Here is an 18,530-nt window from a genome sequence, read left to right on the forward strand (position 1 = left end):
TTCTTTGGAGTTGCTGAGTATCATCCTATCAGTCTTATCTTTTTCCTTGGCTCCATTCCGTCTGCTTTCGGGTTCTTTTCTTCTGATAAGATTTTCCAGGAATGTGAAGACCCCCTCCCCATCCTTCCCAAACTGAGCACCCAAACTACAGACATTCTACAGCATTACATTACAGAACCCATGCAAAGCTTTTCTCACATTAAGGAACATGAAAAAACCAACATCACAATCCATTCCTAACAATGATGGAACGTGCAAAAAGCCAACACCACAATACCGTTCAGAACAGAGGGATCAGCGGTGCTGCGGCCCGCCCGCGGAGGGATCAGCGGCTATGCGCATGCGCAGGCGGAGTGATCCGCCAGGAGGGACTATTTGTGATGCGGTCATGCCCGCGGAGGAATAACGGGTGATGCGTCCCGGCGCGGAGTGATCCGCCGGGAGGGACTATTTGTGATGCGGTCCTGCCCGCGGAGGCATCACCGGTGATGCGTCCCCGCCCGCGCATGCGCACTGATCCGCGCACCGCAGCCATCTGCGCACGCGCAAGGATCCGCGCACGCGCAGCTGCCAAAATGAGCCTCACTCTAGAATTTGAAGGAAAGTTGAAGAAAAGGGACAGTTTAATAAAAGCTTAAGGAAATCAGGAGACAGCAGCGCAAAGGGCGCTACGGCCGGGTGCTTCGCACAGAGACAAAGGCGCACCTTTACAGCCAAAAGATCGCCTTTAACAGCGAGCTCCCGCAGCCAGCTCCCAATCCCAGCCCGCCTTCCCGGGCAGGGTTTCTTTCGGACCAGGGCTGCGTTTCCATGCCCCGCTCTGGGAGTCACCAGGTGCGTTAGGAGCGAGCCGATCCCGCTCCCTGAGACACAAGGGCTCGCTCGAGGAGACCGATCCTGTTCCTCTGTTCCAGCCACTCTGCTCTCCCCAAAACACCATTTCCTCGGAGCTCCTCTGAAACTGCATTTCCATGGACCCAGGGCTCCAGAAGCTGCAGAGCCGTGCGATGGGGTTTTTTTGGGAAGGGACCTTAAGCTCCACTCCAAGAGGGGTGAACAGGAATGGTGATGTCCACGGAACCAAGTGGGAACTAATGTTGGAATCTTCATCCACAGAGCCAAGGTCTCTGCTGCTGGTTTTAAAGAGGTACCAGAGCGAACACAAGAGGTTTTGATCAAGTCAGCATCTGTTCATCCCCAAAGTGCTTCTTTGGCCAACAGCAAGGCAATCTGAAGGAAAAAATAAATAATCGAAGGTTTTTTCAAGAATGTTTCTGATGTGTTTGTGACCTTCCATCTGGATTACTGCAAAGTGTTTAGAAGTGTGGGGAGTGTAAGAGAATGGGCTGTGCCTGAAATCCCAAAGTTCCGTTCAGGAATGTTCAGGGTCAGACAGGGACACAATTCCCTCCTCAAACCCTTCTGCTGACAGAGAGGGGAGCTGCAGTGTGACATTTCCCAAGAACATCATTTCATCCCTGCTAATCAAACCTCTGCTTAGTCTGTAAGGATCATCGCTTCATTTTGAAGTCAGAATGCAAATGAAGTGTTTCAAGACGATAATTCCTAAACATCTGCAGTTCTTCCATAGGAGAAAGCCTAAGGACAGCAGCTCTGAGTGGCAACATAAAGATTTTCCCTTAATTTCGGACTAACTGATGAAAAGCTCTCAATTAATACAAGCTAATTAGAAATAAGCAAGTTTACTCTCAGTTGCTCCAATACCCATGAAGTTTCTCCTGGTATTTTCTGCAGGACAACAGAATATCCATAATCACATCCCATTAAAAAGCTTTAAAGACACCCTTATCACAATTTTCCATGTGTTGCATAGGATTGCTGTGGAGATTGTTTTCAATGCTCCAATTCAGAGCAGGTCCCACCACGCTGGATGTTGTCCAAATGTTTTATCCCAGCTCCAAAGAGTTTAGGATAATCTCAGGCCAGCCAAGCCTGTAACAAAAAAGGGGATGAGGAGACAATGATGGAGGGATAAGCACTTTATGATCATGAATGATGCTCAGGAAAAACAACTCGTGTTCTGAAATTGATGAGATAAAGACAGGCAATGAATCCCCAGCACATCCTCGCCTACGGAATATTTTCCAGCCCATTTCCATAATTGCAAAAGGGTTTTAGGCTCTTAACCGTCAGCACAAACAGCTCCTGGGTGTTGACCTTTCTCAGCCTGACTTGGCAGTTTTGTGTTGGCCAAGCCCTGTGGATGTTAATGAGCATCTCCTGTCTTGTGTGTCATGAGCAACTTCAAGCTCACGGAGGGATTTTTGGAATTTTTGCAGTCCTGCACTGTCCCAGTGTCCGATGCTCTGGTTCAGAGGCACAAATGAGCAAAAAGGAAAGGATAAAGGTTTATGTTTGTCCTGGAGTTCTGCAACAGGCAGAGGTGGTGGGAGTAAAAGCTGGTGGTCTTGAACCAGCTGAAAGAGATTTAGATGGGAGATTGGGCAGGAATTGTTCCCTGGGAGGGTGGGCAGGCCCTGGCACAGGGTGCCCAGAGCAGCTGGGGCTGCCCTGGATCCCTGGCAGTGCCCAAGGCCAGGCTGGACATTGGGGCTGGGAGCAGCCTGGGACAGTGGGAGGTGTCCCTGCCCGTGGCAGGGCTGGCACTGGGTGGGCTTTGAGGTCCTTCCAAACCAGTCTGGGATTCCATGGCAAAGCTGCTGTGGTTTTATTTTGAGTTTTCAGTTAGTCACTTCAACTCAGATTACATAGCAGATTAAATCCGTTATTTAATTATCCAGCTATGATTCCAAAGAGAACTTTCAGCCATAGACCTCAAATTTAAGCCCAGCTCTACTCATCCCCCCCCTTCCCCCAAATTATTCAGTTTTAGTTTTCTCTACTGATGTAAGTAATAACATGACACAACATTTTACAACGTTCCATTATTTTCTGGTTCTTGTTGTTGTTCTTTCAAAATCTATTCATAAACATGTTTTTCTGAGGGCTTTCACTTACAAAAGAAAGCTGCACCTCTTGTGGGCGCCTCACATAATTCACCCAATAATCTCAGCACTCAATTAAATTTTAAATGTTTCTCCATTAAACACTTATTTTACCACAGTAAATAATTTAACGGGTTTTCATTTAAAAGTGTCTCACATCACGGAGTTTTCAATCTTCTTTTTTTAATAAAGTCACATCATCTTATTTCTTCAATCTGAAATAAATGGACTTTTGCCTAAAGATTTTTTGGGCACATTCTGTGCTGTAACTCTGCACATACATTTGCATTCACCATCTGAATAATATAGAAAAATAAAAGAAAAATGAATTAGGAAGCGAGCCCACAAACATGGAATCAAGAGATAAAAATGAAGTGCACTGACATTTTAACAAAACCCTCCATCAGTTTCTATCCCGAGTTCCTATCCCAAATGTGGAATTGCTGATTGTCACAATCGGTAATGACCAGGAACATTCCTATCACAGAATTCCTCTGATGCACTCAGATAAATATCCAGACCCATCTCCGCCAGTGTTGGATCTTTCTATTCTTGATCTTACCCAAAAACTAACTTTCTGTTGACTTTGAGCAAGGGAAACGTTTAATAACCTAAATATCATTAAAAAGTCAGTGTTCCCTGGGAATTACCTTTTGTAAACAGACTGAGAGTCAAGTTTCCCGTCTGCAATCAGGAATCTGCCAGGTGAATTTGGTGACAAACTGGGAATTGTTTAGAAAAATATTCAGGGGGCGGGAAAAATATTTTTATCTGTTTTTTTTTTTTCTGGAGAGAGAAAACCAGAAGTTGTTTAAATTTTGCTTTAAGATTTTAAAATCTATAGCGAGTACTGATGAGATGAGAAAGGACTAATGGGGAAAGGCTTCAAACTGAGAGAGGAGAGGTTTATATGGGATATTGAGAAGGAATTCCTGGCTGTGAGGGTGGGCAGGCCCTGGCACAGGGTGCCCAGAGAAGCTGTGGCTGCCCCTGGATCCCTGGAAGTGTTCACAGACTGGTTTGGGTGGGAAGGGGCATTAAGGCTCATCCCATCCCACCCCTGCCATGGCAGGGACACCTCCCACTGTCCCAGGCTGCTCCCAGCCCCAATGTCCAGCCTGGCCTTGGGCACTGCCAGGGATCCAGGGGCAGCCCCAGCTGCTCTGGGCACCCTGTGCCAGGGCCTGCCCACCCTCCCAGGGAACAATTCCTGCCCAATATCCCATCCAGCCCTGCCCTCTGGCAGCGGGAAGCCATTCCCTGGGTCCTGTCCCTCCATGCCTTGTCCCCAGTCCCTCTGCAGCTCTCCTGGAGCCCCTTTAGGCCCTGCAAGGGGCTCGGAGCTCTCCCTGGAGCCTCCTCCAGGTGAACATTCCCAGCTCTCCCAGCCTTTTGTTGAGACACTTTTCTCTGCTGGTCTCCAGTCTTGGATAATTTTCCAGAGCAATCTCCTCCAGTGGCTGCAGCCCCCGTTGTCCTTCTGCCTCATGTGAAATGACTCCTGCCAGGTCAACACAGAGGTGCTTTAAAAGTGGAAATCCTGCACTTCCCAGGGATCAATTCCTTTGCAAACCAAGGAGAAACCACATCAACTTTTTCATAAAATGTAGTCATGGAGTGCTGAAAATTTTTCTGGGAAGCACCAGCTGAGTCAGCCATTACAGGACCCTTCCAGACTATTTCCAGTTTATTCATAGCACTTGACAAAATATTCCTAATATTAGTCCTTGCCAAACAATGTGTCAGATTGCCACTCTAATTCCTCTGCCAGAAACACACTTCCCTTTCCAGCTGATCCCATTCGAGTTGGTTAAAAACCCATTCATTTTTTTGGTGTTATTTTCAAATTGCAAATTAATTTTAGATTTGCTGTAGAGCTAGCATAGGACAGTCATATTTTTTCTTCACAGCACGTGTTTAATTAACATTTCCATCTATCTAGAGATTTTTCAAAATTGGGTTTCTAAAAAAACCCCAACAAAATGGAATGATTAATAAAGCCAGGTTTTTTTAAATAAAAAAAAGTAATTTTGGCTCATGGTTAACACCAAACATCTGAAAGAAGTCCAGAGAGATGATGTCCCTCATCCAGAGAAAACCAGGAATATGGTCTAGATGAAGATGTCCCTGCTCATTGCAGGGTGTTGGAGTAGACAACCTTTAAGCTCCCTTCCAACCCAACCCATTCCATGATTCCCTCATCCAGACCAACATCCACCTCAGGCTTTAAGATCTTTCCTTTAAAATTCTTATCCTCTACCAAAAAAGAAAATATATTGGAAAACGTTGTCGTTTTAATGCTAAAAGAGCCACCCTCGAGCTGTCTAACCCAGCCCTGCCAAACTTTGCTGTTAAACTAAATTAAATTAATTTAGGCTCAGCTGAGAATCAATCCGCCAGATTTCAGCCCGGAGTGAAAACGAACAGCTGAATTAGAAATCCCCAGAAATAGAAATTCCGCACGCAATCACGGCCACAACCTTCACTGGGGCCCCTGTAGGATCATAAAAGACATTTAGTAAACAACAAGGTGCCTAATGATGCAGGGAGCTTTTCATCCAGCACTTAGAGACAACTCACTACACATAATTAGAGCATTACCAGAGTCATCCGGCGGCGACGACAGCGATACACAAATGTCACCTGCCTCGAAATCCGGCAGCAATTCCGGCTGCTTTATGTGCAGAGCTTTAAAATTCAGACAGAGAAGATGACAAAAGCAAAGCTAATGGCAGAGTTCATGTCGTGTTTTGGAGCAGCACAAAAATTTGGAAGTGGATTTTTTTTTCCTCCTGTGCCACTTGCTGGATTCTGTCATAAGATCTTATGGTAGGACCAGGTTATTTGGATACTTGTTGGGAAAAAGGGGTGTTTTCTACCCTCAGGAAGTAATTCATCAATCCACTTGGGGTTAACTCAGTGCACATCCACAGGAATCTCTTCTCGGCCTGATTCTCTTCAGTATTTCCATCTATGTAAAAATTACAATGTCACAAAATAGAAAAGAAGCCAAACAACCAGAACTGGAGATTGCCACAGGGAAGCATTAAATGAGACACACATCCAGAAAGGCAAAATTCAGGTAGGAGTAGCTTTCCATGCAGTTATTTTCAGGAAGTGCTGGAAGAGGGAGGATATGGAATACGAGCCATTATTGTGAGTGCTGCAAAGAGATGTTTAATTTAAGAGATAGTTTCAGAAAGGTTGGAGATGAAATGTAGAAGTTGGAAGACAGCAGAGACACCCAGACTTTCAAAAAAACCATGACTTTTTAAAAAGAAGTTTAAAGTTTTGATTTAGTTTAATAGAAGAAAAGGATGACTAAGGCAGGCTCTTTGAGGGGGGTAAGCCACCAGCCAGCTTGGTCCACTGGCAATGAGGCAAAATGAGACCAACTCAATGGCAACAGGAGACATCTTAAGAACTCCTGATTGCTCTTGCAGGAGCTGTCTAGACTTCCTCATTGCCAGTGTCTGGAGCATTGCTGCTGGCTGTTGTCACAGCAGGGTTGTTGTCTGACTCGGTGTTTACAAGAATGTTTTTGCTTGGAGGCAACACAAGATCTGGGCCCGAACCATCTCTTGAGTCTCTTTCAGCTTTTGTTTGGGAGGAGTTGATTTTTCTGAGTCACAACATCAAACCCCCCATATTTGTTGGTTTAGTGCTGTTGTGTGCCAGGCAGGAGCCACCTGGGGGAAGAAGGAGGAGAAGAAGAAACCTCTTTTGAAGCCCAGCATGGTGATGACACATGGGAGGCCTCAGCCCTTCCTGACCGAGGCCTGGATTGGAAAGACAAAGTGGAAATCCACACTCTCTGTTTAGTCATTGGGAAACAAATGGTTTCACAAGCCTGGATTTTCCATTCTCCTTGTTATTTCCCCCCTCAGGGTAGTTCTTGCCCTCCTGTAAAGGCTCATGTTCCCATGGGAAACACGATGGAAAACAGTGGGCATTGTTAGCCTGGGAGATATTCCTGAAGGGAAAACATTTTCAATCCTAAGGTGTAATTTGAAGGTGCTGCTCCCAAGCCCACTGTAGCATACAAAAGGCTTTTAAAATGGGTAAGAATTAACTGATTACTGCTGTATTCACAAATTCCTGCAAGGAGAACACAAAGGATATGCCAAGGAACACAGAAATCACTCTTTTGAAGGCTGAAAGAGCTGAGTTTATCAACAAGGTAGAAAACCTTTGACTGAGTCAACACACAGCATTTTTCAAAGTGTTTGGCTCACGCAGGTCAGGAGTCGATTCGCTGTCAGAATATTTGTTCTGGACTTGTCAGGAGTCTCCTGTAGGAGTAACAGCTCTGTTGGCAGAAGTCTCTGCTAAAAATCACCACCATTTCTGCTGCCTGGTCATGTTTCCTAAGTGAGGAGATATTTTCTCGTTCTGCCTTCAGGATTGACCAGGTAACCCTAAGGAGGACTGGGGGAAAGAAGTCAATTAATAACCTGATATTTAGCTGCTAATCTGCTAAATTACAGCACAAAACATCACTTTTGTTGTCATTTTTGGATGAGCAACCTTCAGAAAGCTTCACAACTCTGTAATGTGTGTAAACATCTTTTAAGAGAGACTGTTTCGTCTTTTATTCTATTAATTCCTTTATCAAAGGGGAATAGGAGCCCATGGGTTTATTTACATCTTATCAGCAAGCAAAACATTGCAATCTGAAATAATCCCGAGCAGAAATCTGCCAAGAACATTGGGAAAACAGCTTTTCCTGCAGGTGTTCATGTGCTGAATCAGAAGTCAAGCCTCTGAAACACACAGGCAGAAAATAAAGATGTTTGTCATGCCTGACATGCCATGATTTTCATTTTTCCAAGAGGAGCTTTCTGAATCTTCCCCTGAAGTGTCTGTTAGAATTTGACTGAAGGTCAGCACATTCTCTTTGTGAAATGAGAAGTGCCCAATTACCCTGTAGTTAATGAGGGGGCAGTTAATGAGATCTGTAGAGAAACATGACTCTGGAACAGTCAATATTGCAGAGCTTGTGTTGCTATCCCGGGATCTGATCCAAAACCCACTGGGATCAAGCACCATTCCCACCCCACAGGAGCCTGCTCCAGCCACCACATCCTCCTGGGACACATCAGCTTTGCTCTGACACAAAACCTGTCCCTTCCCATCACTCTTCTGTGTTTGCTGAACAATTGGGATCCACCCTAAAATGCTCTTTTTCTTCTGCCAAACTTGCTGGCAATTAGAAGCCCAATTAGGATTTCTGTGTAGCTCATAATAAACTCTCGTGGAACACAGAGTTCTCCACTGTGCTGGGAATCTGTAGTTCGGAAGATGGATATTCCCAGCCTGACAGAGACCCAAACATCAATTTTAAAGTGCAATTACCCTGAGACGTTTCACAAGTTACCAGGTAATTCAGACCAGCACAATGCACTTATCTGCCCCGTGTACACACGCACATTTTCAGTTTTAATTTGACAGTTTCATATCCTGACTTCATTTATGAACTGGCTTCAAATATTCAATGACTTTTGGCTGATGAGAAACCCTCTAGTTGAGTAGTATTGTCAGAATCTAGAATATCTATGGCTTCTGGAAAGAGGCAACTGTCTAAATATCTCCCTGGAATGAGTTTTTTGTTTAATTACGGAATAACTTAAATTTCAGGATCAGATCTGGATCTTTGTTTGCTGCTGGCAGTATATATTGATTTATGTATCAGATCCCAAAATCCCAGAATCATTCAGGGTGGAAAAGCCCTCCAAGACCATCGAGTCCAACCTGTGACTGATCCCCACCTTGTTCCCAACCCAGAGCACTGGGTGCCACATCCAGTCATTCCCTCCAGGGATGGGGATTCCAAACCTCCCTGAGCAGCCCCTTCCAATCCTTGACAACCCTTTCCATGGAGAAATTCCTCCTCTGAATCTCCCCTGGCCCAGCCTGAGGCCGTTCCCTCTCCTCCTGTCCCTGTTCCCTGCGAGCAGAGCCCGACCCCCCCGGCTGCCCCCTCCTGTCAGGGACTTGTGCAGAGCCACAAGGTCCCCCCTGAGCCTCCTTAAAATAGACCCAACAATGGGAAAAAAAAAAGAAACCGAGGTGAAATCAGTAAAACAAAGAGATTTCCAGTGATACTCCCATTTCTCCTCACCCAGTGTCTGCATCCGCACCTGCAGCTCCATCGTGGCTCTGGTTACCAACGGAGCAGAGACCCAGCTGCCCACTGTAGCCACAGAGATCCCACCCATGCTGGGGCCATCCCAAGTGCCCTCAGAGATCAGGAAGTTCCAGTGTTATCCCCCAAAGCCGTGTTTCTGGAGCTCCCAGGTCACATCCACACCGCAGGCTCGGGAGGACGGGGTAAAGCAGCGGCCACGTGAACTCAACGGGTGCCTTCCAAATTCCACTAAATCCCTTGGAGAAGTCTGGCCCTGGGGAACAGAGTGCCCTTGCTTCACTGCAGCTTAATCCTCCCCTAATCCTCCTCTCCAAGGCAGGATTATTGTACAGTGAAGAGAGAAATTTCTCCTGCTGGCTGAGTTTCCATAGGTGACTTCAGGGTGTTTTACCTCTCTCGTGGTGCTGTCAGCAGCGTCCCTGGCCAGGTGTGGGGCTGGATTCCCTCTTCTCTCCACTGGCTCTCCCGTTTTGCAGGAAATCCATTGAAATAAATGGGACTGCTGGGAGAGAACTCGACATAATCTGCACCAGGGCTGTAAAATGTTTTATGTCCTGAATTCCCTCCCAGAGGAGAAGTTTCGTAGCCAATTAAACCAATGGATTTGAATGTGTTTGTTGTTATTGCTGAGCAGTGAATATTCCACTCAGGCATTCCAATGGATACGGAGAATAGGACACTCTTAGGGTGTGGAAGGTGCACAGACAGAACAGTTTCAATGTTGGGGTGTTTTAAGGTCCAACACCTGCTTGTCAGCTCATGACAAACCAGGTACTCCCTGAGCAAAACCAGTATTTTGGTGCTGCCTAATGAGATATTGGATCATTAGAGAAATATTTGTTTCCAAGGGAAAACAGGAGCAATTAATCTACTCTCACATCAAGGAAAGTGGTTTTGGGAAGAAAACCCCACCCCACACAGAGCTTCAAGCAGGGCTTGTGGGCTGCTGGGTTGAAACCTGCTCATAAAAAACTCGGAGCCACTTAAAATTTTACCACCACTTTTTTTAAAAAAATCATATCTTTAATTGTTTTAACCCTATTAATGATAAGGTAAGAGCAAAAACATGGTTTAGGTTTGCCCTGAGCTGAGTCTGGTGGCAAAAGCCAGGGAGAATTCTTGGCTCATGGTGCAGGAGAGAGGCTGCAAAAAGCCACAGAGCTCTGGAGCACATCCAGAGAAGTCCCAGTCCCTGAAGGTACCCAAGGAAGGGCTAGACGTGGCACTCAGGGCTCTGGGCTGGGGACAGGGTGGGCATCGGGCACAGCTTGGACTTGGTGATCCTGGAGGGCTTTTCCACCCTCAAGGATTCTGTGATACCACAGGCACAGGTTTGGTGGGCAAATTTTCTCCTCAAGCCAAAGCTTGGTGAAGGGGTCTTGAAATTCTTCATGGCTTCAGCTTGCTGAGAGATAAAAAACCCCAAATAAATATAACCAGCACCAAAAGTCACTACCTGAGTTTGGGGCCAGAGGAGATCATCACCTGTAAGGGAAATGATTTACTCCAACATGAAACACATCTACTGCTGCCCTCACAGAGCCTCAGAATGCAGTAAATCCTCCGTCTCTCCAGCACAGGATCAATTGGGAGTCCCCCCTGAGCACGGAATTGTGCCTCCGAGCCTCACCCTCCATTTACAAGGTTTCTCTTCCCAGCGATTGTTCCATCAGCGTTAAAAAGCTGAGCAGCACTTTTCTCGCTGCTGCAGGAAACCCGAAATGATCATTCCGAGCACGGGAATTGTCTCAAAGCCCACCATGGCAGTTGAAATGTCAGTGCTGCCACTGCTGATGTTTTAACAAAATCAGGAGTGAGGAGCTGATGGAACCACGCCAAATCTTGGCACCAAGACCCACAGCTGCACTCACAGCCCAGAGCTGCCAGGGTGTGCTCCGGTGAGCAGGGACTCAGCAAAACACTGGACATCAGTAACAACCCATGAATCTGAAAAGACAAATTCATTTAAATGCATTTCAAATGCCTCAATTCAATTCATTTCAGTGCTAATTGAAAAATAATCAGCCACAAACCTGGAGGTGTCTGAGCTGCAGTGGAAGCTATGGTCACACCAGTTCACGGAGGTGGAAGGTGATTGAAGTACCTCATGTAGTGGCACCTTTGTTTAACAAGATATTTAAGGCAAGAAGCATTAATTGCTTTATTATCATGTACCTCTGTTTGAAAAAGAAATGGAGCATACAGGTAATTAATTACTTTCTGTTCTGAAAACATACTGGCCTCAAATACCACTCCCTTTAGTTTAGCTGTGGGTTAAAAGCCCCCAGCGTCACTTTTCCTGTGCAAAGCCCCCGTCAGACCCATTCATTAACCAGCTGGTGGCAGTGTTTTCATTAGGAAAAGATAAAAGGCATCCCACTCCTTTCCCAGAGAATCCACTCTTTCTGCTATTAAAGTGGGAGAATCTTCCTTGTTACTTGGTTTCCTTCATTAAAATTCGAAGGAAATCCATACAGGATATAAAACTCCTCTGTCACTGCTGCAGAATCCTCTGGTTTTCACAGCTAATGGAATATTTTACTGCCCTTTGGAGCCTGGCTGTTGTTTCTGCTGCTGGAATTCTGGTGTTAGAGGGCTCCTTGCTTTCCTCGGCAAGTTAGTTTAGATTTCAAACAGAGGTATTGGAACGAAATAAAAACATGACAGATTTAATCTTGGTTTCTGCCCACCGGTGGACTTTGTGTTTGGGGAGGGAGGTTGGAAATTGCTTCTGGAAAAGGAGAGCACAGCAATATTCCCTTGCTCTCCCCACACATCCAGCAATGGCTCATTCCCATCCCTCTCCTAAATCTTAATTTAAACCAGGCCAGAGCTGTGTGGAGGAGAGCTCCACCTCTCCTTGTGGTATTTATTAACAAGAGATAACAATTAATCAGCATTTAACAGGAACAACTTGCAGGATGCAGGCTGGAAATACCTCTCCTAACCCCATCCCTCCCAAGGTGCCAGCAATGAGCCTTGCCCTGTGATATTTACAGTTTTCCAGCCTGGAATCACAGGTACAAGGATCCTGAGTGATAAGAGAAAGCCACTCCATGTGATATTTACAATTTTCCAGCCTGGAATCGCAGGTACAAGGATCCTGAGTGATAAGGGAAAGCCATTCTGACCCCTCTGACATCCCACTCCCACCACAAGGAACCGACCCCTCCTCCCCGTGTGTGCCAGCCGGGCCATCTGCAGCAGCTCCATCTGCTCACGGGCATCTCCAACCTCCACAGATGTACCCAAAAGTGCTGCCAAGGCTTGTGGAAACACCTCCTGGAGGGCTGGAAACACACCGTGCTACAGCTAGGATGAGAAAAAGAAAAAAACTCTTAATTTATTGCAGGAAAACCTCCAGCAGCTCCAGCAGGGCTGATAACTGTGGGTCCCGACCCCTCCTGCTCCCCCATCCCACCCAAATTAGTGCAGATGCAGGAGCTGCAGGGATAATGCCCCCATGGGGGATGTAATGAGGTTTGGGAAAGTCTCCTGACCCCCTGGGAGTGCCTGCAGTGCAGTTTGGGAATGGCCAGTCGAGGTGGCAGCTCTCCAAGGCTGGCACTTCCCGCTCCTTTTAGTACCAGGAGCACTCGGCTTGCTTTGGATTATCTGGAAAACAAGGAATAAACACTTGCTAACATCAATAAATCTGCTGGTCTTTTAGAGTCAGTGCTCTGGGAGAGTGGGAAAGCTTTTCTCCAGGTTTTGCCAGTTTTCAGCTTGGATTTGCTTTTCCTTTCTTGTTCAGGAGACCAGAAATCAGTGCCGGTAATTCTGAGGTTAAAAATGTACAATAAAAGGGAAAAAGCAAACACACCTGCACGTGTCACTCCAGACCAGGAAATCTGTCATGCAGCTCAGCAGAAAGGTCACAGTGACACTGGGTTTCAGTGGCTCTGGAGCTCCTGGTGGCTTCCAGGGCTGGGAAGGACACAGGACATGGGATGTGTGTCCAGGTGTCCGGGTGGGTGAACATCCTGGATCTGCTCCTGAAGGAGACTGGAGCAGGAGCTTGACAGCTGGCAGGGAATGTTCCTTGCTGTGACTCTGTCAGGATTGATTGATTTCCACAGATCACTTCATTCTTTATGATCTGGCATTTTCCAATGGAAAACGGTTTGGACATAAGTCCTGGCCAGCCTGATTTCAACCCCTCTGGGGTTTTGTTTCATTCCTGGCCCTTTTCAATACTCGAGGAGTGCACCATTTCTGCATTAATTGCAAATGTTTGGAATAAAATTTGCCCATAAACCCCCCTAGGACACACATTTCATTATCTCTTCATCAAGTTAAAAAAACCCCACTGTAAATATTTCTCCATGAATAAGTGATTGATGCTTCAATCATGTTTGGATTTGCATCCACCTTGGTGTCCTTCCCCTGTGAATATTCCTGTGAGCTGCCTGAGTGATCACAAAATTAAGCATTGCTGTCTGGAGTGTTTTGGGAACACCTTTCATGTTTATTCCCCGAGCCCTTCTCCATGGAAAAGGAGCACTGGTCCCAGGGTGTGAATTGGTGGCCACAAATAAATGTGAAATGCACAGAAATCTGCTGCTGGGCAGCAAGGGAAAACAAATCCCCAAAATCTGGTGGTGTCGAAATCACAGAGTGGGACCTCACACAGGGACCTTTCCCTGTGTTCTCCGATCTTTGATATTAATGCAAATAGTGACTTTTCCCTTTTTTGGGTATCTTTGATATTTTTAAAGCACATTTGGTGCAATAGGAAGTGGTAACAGATCCAAGACATGTTTATTTTACTTAATCTGAGTGTTTTAGCAACTGGCATGAAGTATTCTGTGTTTGGAGTCCACCTTTCCATGGAAAACAGGATCACGGAATGGGTGAGGTGGGAAAAGGTCACAATGGACCATCTGATCCAATCCCACTAAATGTTCATCCCACTAAAAGGCAGGAAGGAAACAGATGAAGCCTCACCTGGGGCAGGATTTGAGAAACAAATGGAACTTGAGGCTCAGATTTGGCTTTTCCTGGAAGCTCAGCTGCATTTGATGCTGTTGAAACCCCCAAATTTCAAATGCTCCTCTACTTTCCTACTCCAAGCTCTGTTCATCCAGAGTGAATCCTCATCCCACTTCACCTGCCTGTGGTGCTTTCCAGTCCCTTTTGCTTGGATTTGTTGACGTTAGAGGGCAGTGTCCCATTTTCCTGCTTTTTTCCAACGTATTTTAACCAGTTCTGGTTGCCAAGTTCTTCGGCAGGCTGGGGCTGAGGTTACGAACGTGCTCCAAACAAAAACTGCTATTTTCACTAAAAAACGATCACAATTCTGGGAAATCTCTCAAAAGTGACATTTTCATGGTATCAGTATAGCTGGGAGGGTGGGCAATTTATAAAACCTCACACATATTAACTATTCCCATTCCCAACAGTTGTCTGTGAGGGCTCCGTGGTTTCCCAGCTGGAATTCGTGGGAATTAATGCAGCACAGCCCTTCCATGACATTGCAGGGTATTAATCCAGAGGTGGCTAAAAGGTGACTACTCACTTTTGCGTGATGAATGGCTCCAAAATCCTCCAATCTTTTCAATTCACTTCCAGAAGTGTTTTGAAATCACAGATGAACCAAAAAAAAAAAAAAAAAAAAAAAAAAAAAAAAGGGGCAAAAAAAAGTCAAAGACAAAAAGTTGCTTTCAAATGTGTAGGAAAAGTGTTTCTGAATCAGCCTAAGGAATGTCTCACAGCCATAAACCCACAAAGCATCCAGAATGCCACTCCAGCATCCACAGTGGCAATATTCATATATCAAAGCCGAGGTGCTGTGAGCTTCCAACTTTTTTTTAGGATGGCATTCATCTTTCTGACAAAAATCATTATGGAATGCTAACCTGCAGCCACTTCAGGCTCGCTGGGAAAATATTACCACTTCCCCCATCTCCAGCCACACCTCATTTAAGAAGCTAAGCTTGTGATCACCAAAAAAAACCCAAAACGTTGTACAGAAGTCACCAACTTTTACCTCCCTGGGAACTTTTTCTCGTGGAAGTTGCAGGACAAAACATATCCCCAAAATATGGGAATTACAGATCCAGTTTTAACCCCTCCTTGCTCCTCTGGAAATCTCCCTCACGCCATCCCATGGTTATTCATCGTTCCCATAATTAGTTATGATTTCCCCTGCAGCACTGCTGAAACACCAAATTAATTTGCAGTGTCTGGATGCCACACAAATTCCAAGTGGGAGCAGACAATCCCATCAACAGACCAGTGGAAGGAAAAAGGACAAGTTCAAAATTTTGGGTGCAAGAGCCAAGTGCAGAAGCAGAATCAGTCAGAATCCTGCCTGAGGTGGCACAGGGAATGTGGGGGACTTTCCTGTAGGAAAAGGAGAAGTGGCCTCATTTTGTAATTGAATTTTTGCAGGGCTCCATGTCAGATGTGCAGCATTCCTGCCTGGATAACTCCTGGATTTGTGTGTCTGCAGCTCCACAGCATCAAAATATTAACAGTTCAAAAGGCATCACTTCCCTCTCCCTCTCTGGCAGGTGAAATTCATTTTTTATTTACAGGGGAAGGGAACCATTTCCTGAAGGCCAGGACTTTTCTAAGTGGCTCTCAGAAATGAGAGCTGTCACTGACTCTGAGCAGGATCCCCGGGAGAGCCGGAGTTTGCTTTCCCTTCCCGGGTTTGTTCAGTCAGTCAGGAACAAGCACCAACCTCACTGCTCCTGCTGACCAGGGCTTTTTGTGTTTTTTTAACATGGAACTGAGGAAAATACACAACTGTGCTGCAGTCACCAAAAAAATACAACACAAAACTATTGAAACATCATTTGTATGACTCTTGGGGAATGCCAGCTTGAGTCATGTGGGAACCCTTCCAGCCCTGCCATTCCGTGATTCCATGATAATGAGGGGGATTCATTTCTTTCATGATTTGCACACAAAATAAAATTCCTGCATTGGCTGGAAACGCAGTAAAAAAAATATTGCCATGGAGTAAAAGCTCCTGGCAACAACTGGAAAAAGAGCTGTAAGGAACAGCAAATGGTGTGATGGAATCATGGAATCATGGAATCCCAGACTGGTTTGGGTTGGAAAGGACCTCAAAGCCCATCCAATTTCACCCCCTGCTATGGCAGGAACACCTTCCACTGTTCCAGGCTGCTCCAAACCCCATCCAACCTGGCCTTGGGCACTGCCAGGGATCCAGGGGCAGCCCCAGCTGCTCTGGGCACCCTGTGCCAGGGCCTGCCCACCCTCATTTATTAACAATCATTAATGAACAACTGTATGATATATTCCCTCACTAACTCTGCTAAACACTGTGCAATTAATTTGTCAAATGAAACTGTCTGCAGCCATCAGACCCTTAAAAATTATACTGGTTTTTTCTAATGCGGTATGACTAAATTAATCTAAAATAGAAGGTATTTTACATAAATAAAAAGCTAAATTATTGAATATGCCTTTGAAAAACATCCGAGTTAGGCCAGTGACAAAACAATCCAGTTTTTAAGGCTACAGCATCTATGAAATCATTAATTAAGCAGTTACAGGCTCAAAGGTACAGCCTTTGACAGGTGAACAGCACGAGGCAGGCGAGGCGAGTGTGCTGTGCCAAAACACCTGAACTCATCCTGAGAACACAGGGAAGATAAATGCAACTCATTTCCTGAACACAAGCACGTAAATGACACCTTATTTGTTGATCATAAGGAGTGATTTGTAAAGTTCAAGCACCAAAATATGCAAATTGGCACCATGCTCGACATGCAAAGGAGCAAATGGATCCTGGAGATCTCATCCTCACACGGCTTCTGCCTAGCTCTGGAAAAACTCACTGTGAGGAGGTCAAAAAGTGCAGCACAAGCACCTGGGCACTGAAAGAAGAAAATTTAGGAAATTTAGGTGGTAGAAATTTAGGAAAATGCCAGCTTGATACAAAAATAGAGAAACCATTTGGGCTGTTCAAAGTGCTGTAGTGGCCTCCTTGAGCTGCATGGATCTGATGTGGAGTTTGTGCTCTGACAGGGGCTTGCCCAGCTCCTGGCAGGCAGGAGCATCCATGAGGATGCTTCTTTCAGGAACTGGACTTCCATGATCCTTGTGGATCCCTTCCTGCTCAGGATATTCTATGAGAATTCCAGTGACGTTATCATTAATATTTGCAGAAAGTTAAAGAAAATGCAAAACCACCCCACCTTTGCAAGTGGGAAAAGACCAGGATTTTGGGTTCAGAATTATCTTTTCATAGCCCAGTTCCACCCACATGGGGCAATTATCTTCTGTCCTTTAAGGCTGTGTAAATGAATCAACAGGATCAGCTAACACAAGTATGCTCAGCAATCAGGACTGGGCCTTAAATCGCTCCATAACCTCCTCCAGTTGATTTTCCTACATTGCTTCAAGTGGCTCTAAGGAAGGAACCTCATTATTAAATTAACATGAGGGTGGGGAGGCCCTGATTTCCCAGAGCAGCTGGGGCTGCCCCTGGATCCCTGGCAGTGCCCAAGGCCAGCTGGACATTGGGGCTTGGAGCAGCCTGGGACAGTGGGAGGTGTCCCTGCCATGGAAAAGGGTGGGACTGGATTATGCTGAAGGTCTGTTCCAACCCAAACCATTCCATGATTCTATATAAGAGAATACAAATACTGTATTAAGTAACTTTTTTGGGGTTTTTTTTCCTTGCAATTGGGCCATTTTATTGAAAGATATTTAAATAAAGAATTCATAATAGTCTTGCAAATCTTGTGAGCAGAAAATCCCAGAGAATACAAACCCAGCACTCAGGACTGGCCCACTCCCAGCAGGATTTCTGATCCCAAACATGACACTGAGTCAGTAACAAGCAGTCCACCAGCTTTCTACTTTGATTTGCCCACAGCTCCTCACATTAGGGACCCTCCAGCCGGCCCCAGTTGCTGCCTAATTAGGGGAATGACTTTCCATCAATCCTGACGTGCCACAGTGTCTCATGCAACACTAGTTTTTGCCATATTTTGCATGTAAAAATGAATTTAAAACTGAGAAATGAGTGGCATTTCACAGGATGCACTTTGCCACAGAGAGGCAGAAAATATCCCTGTGGCTGTGCTTGCTCCCATCCTCCAGGAACCTGACAAGACCCACAGTGCCAGAAAGGAGGAATAATTTGCAGAGCTGGCTAAAACCAAAAAGCAGAAAGACCAGCAGGGTCAAACACATCCCTTGTCATAACAGGGGAACCCAAAAGTGCCCCAGTCCAAGGAGAGAGATCCTTTAATCCAAAATATGTACAAGTGCAGCAGAACCCTTTAAAACTTCAAACTGAGACGATTTGGTATCTCTGACACATTTCCAGAGGTGGGGAAGGCCACCACAACTGCCATTCAGTGGCTTCAAGAAAATCATTAATCAGGGAGAATCAGTGGGACTCAAAAATTAAGACAGCAAAATTTATGGGC

General features: G+C 45.6%; 1 protein-coding gene across 5 annotated transcripts in view; it reads right to left on the reverse strand.

The window, feature by feature from the left end:
- Positions 1-589: 589 nt before the first annotated feature.
- The window catches only part of NPS (neuropeptide S), a 34,402-nt gene continuing 16,461 nt past the window's right edge, over positions 590-18,530 (reverse strand). Inside the window, exons 4-9 of one of the 5 annotated variants that reach the window (XR_007205103.1) lie at positions 14,633-14,678; positions 12,615-12,729; positions 12,282-12,426; positions 11,148-11,233; positions 9,506-11,061; positions 7,112-7,394 (exon numbers count right to left, since the gene is read on the reverse strand). The gene's annotated coding sequence lies outside the window, so the exon portion shown is untranslated. The other 4 variants (XR_007205104.1, XR_007205102.1, XR_007205106.1 and 1 more) reach the window with 4 other exon arrangements.

Source organism: Corvus hawaiiensis, chromosome 8 (genome assembly GCF_020740725.1).
Source record: "Corvus hawaiiensis isolate bCorHaw1 chromosome 8, bCorHaw1.pri.cur, whole genome shotgun sequence".
Lineage (NCBI taxonomy): Eukaryota > Metazoa > Chordata > Aves > Passeriformes > Corvidae > Corvus > Corvus hawaiiensis.